The sequence below is a fragment of the Helianthus annuus genome, chromosome 2 (genome assembly GCF_002127325.2).
Source record: "Helianthus annuus cultivar XRQ/B chromosome 2, HanXRQr2.0-SUNRISE, whole genome shotgun sequence".
NCBI lineage: Eukaryota > Viridiplantae > Streptophyta > Magnoliopsida > Asterales > Asteraceae > Helianthus > Helianthus annuus.
In genome coordinates, this window is record NC_035434.2 from 114,973,089 (window position 1) to 114,975,952 (window position 2,864).

Below are 2,864 nucleotides of genomic sequence, written 5' to 3' on the forward strand. Positions count from 1 at the left end.
ACGTATTTGATCAATAGGGACTAAAAGCGTCAAAAAGTGCATAAGTTTGCATTTTCGCGCATATCTTACGTTCTGAATATATCCGGACAGCCAAAAATTTATGTAATCATTAAAATATTTTATTTTAGTGATTGGCATGATAAAATTCCATTCGTCTCTTAATTTGGATCGTTTTTGCGTTCGTTACGACTTCCGTCGTAATTAACAGAATAACGCAACCGTACGACCAAACGAACCGACATCTGAGATGTTTTTGAGCATATTTTAAGTTCCCTATACTTTAACTTCACTATAGAGCTTTGAAATGAGGTTAACGGGGCTTAAACGTGTCAAATATGCATCAAAATACAAGTTTTTCAAGTTCAGGGACCAAATGTGACAATCTGCCAAACTTGGCTAGGCGGGCCGCGTAAGATGAGTCTATATCTTACGCGGGGCGCGACAGCCTGCCAGTGCAGAAACATTGTATCTGGTTATCCAGCTTGTTTTTGATGGTTTTAAACATTGATTTGGGATACCATCTGCTAGTTTTTGCTAGTATTATATGTCCCATGGTATATTAAAACCATTAACCCACATGTATGGCCAAGATTGATCCCTCTTTAGCAAGTAATGATCCTAACGGTTTACTAAAAACTATATATAGCCATGCCTTCACTCCATTTTCTGCACCCTTGATCATTTTAATGCTCTAAGTTGAAGCCTTTGCTTCATACCTGAGTGTTATAGATCAAGTTCTCCCTAGCTTGGCCCCTTTGTAAGCTTCTTTCGTTCTTTTGTTGCTTTTTGAGCGTGAAAGTCAAACATTGTTTGACTTTCTGCTTTGACCATTCTTTGGTCAACACAAAGTTCTTTTGAACTTTGCAACGTGAGCATAATCACAATGGTTATAGTCCCTTGTGACTATACCTACTGATTACCACGTTAACTAGGCGTAGTGACGAGTTGTAGTTTCGGTCAAAATGCGTATTTACGCGCATTTTGCAACCAAACTACTCTTGGGTATCAAAACACTTTGTTTTGATATCAAAAACCTGTTTGGAAACTTTATTTGTAAGTATTGAAGAAAATCTCAATCAACTGGATCTTTGAGGAGATAACAGTCCTGAAGATCACAAACAAGAAGAAGAAGATCAGATAGGACAACTGAAATGCAAAGCATCTACTTCAAAGAATAATAAGTTGATCAAGAGCTGATTTAGATTATCAGAGAAGGTCATATCTGATGGTTCTGATTAAATATTATCAGTTTCTAACGATTCTGATCATCAGATTTTCTGATGATTTGTTCACCATAATTTCTGATGAAGTGGTTTATCAGAAATTCTGATGACAACCCCACTTGTCTAAATCTCAACTCTATCCTGCCACCAATGACCGAAGCAATTGACATTATTGGATATCATGATTACAAAGGCAACTTGAACGTTGGATTCAATGAATATGTCAAATTGCTACTTTATGCAGGACTTATTGCATGAATAAACAATTGTTTATTCATGTACACAGCCTTCTATAAATAGAAGGCTTGAGAGGCAGAAGATAATTGAGTTTGAAGCATATCATTCATATACACACCAAACAAACTCCACTGCCCTTCTCACCCACAGAATTCAAGATTCATTTGTATTAGATAATAATCTTACAATCACCTTGTAAACTATTTTGTTTCAAAGTGATATAAACTTGATAATTCTGTAGGTCTTGTTTCTAGAAGTCTGATTTCCATTTCCGCACATCTTTTTCACATATACTGAAATCACTTGCCATATTACGTAAAAATAAGTTGTTAAGGCCATACTGGGTCCAACAATTGGTATCAGAGCAGATTGAATAAACTATTTTCAAACGATCAATCGCTCATCTTCTTTTTTCTAAATATGGTCAGCTTTCAATCCTTGAATAATGCTTTTAACATTAGTTCTATGTCCAAACCTCCGACTCTGGTCAGAGAGGAATACCCCAGTGGAAAATCAGGATGGTCAATTTCCTTAATGGTCATGACCGAGCTCTATTTCAATCCATTGAAAGGGGTCCACATACACCAATGACTGATATACCAGCAGTTCCAGCAACTGACCAAACACCAGGAATCCCTGCCTCCCGCGCTCCGAAAAGTGAAATAAACTGGAGCGCGGAAGACAAGGAACTGGTGGCTAGGGATGAAAGGGCAAAATCACTCTTAATAATGGCCATCCCCAATGACATATTTTCACAAGTTGATGCATGTGCATCAGCTAAGGAAATATGGGATCAGTTGGAAAATCTTTGTGAAGGAGGAGAAAGGATGAAGAGAAACAAGAGAACAAATAATGTTTCCTCATATGAGAGGTTTAAAAGTTTGCCAAACGAAAAATTAAATGATACTTATCAAAGGTTTACAAAACTTTTAAACGAGCTACAGAAATTTGGTATAACTAAATCAAATGATGAAAGAAACGTGAAATTTCTTGATGCTTTACCTAGAGAATGGAGAAGTCTGACCATGACTTTGTCCTCTACCTTAGAATTAGGAAACATGAGTCTTCATGACTTATACAGCATCTTGATCCCTAGAGAGGAAGAAATATTTGAATAATCCATTCAAAGAGGGGGATCTTTAGCTCTAATCTCAAACTCACAAAGACCAACACCAACAAATGATCCTCAATCATCAAACAACCAAAATCATGAAATTTCTGATACATCATCAGATTTTTCAGCTTTTGCTGAGGCAATAGCACTGCTCACCAAAACATTTGAGCAGAGGTTGAGGGGAGGAGGTCAGAGATACCAGAGGAGTGATAGAGGGAGGATGGATGGTAAATCTAAAGAAGAAGTTAGATCTAAGGATAAAGGGAAGGCTGAGGTGGTGTGTTATAAGT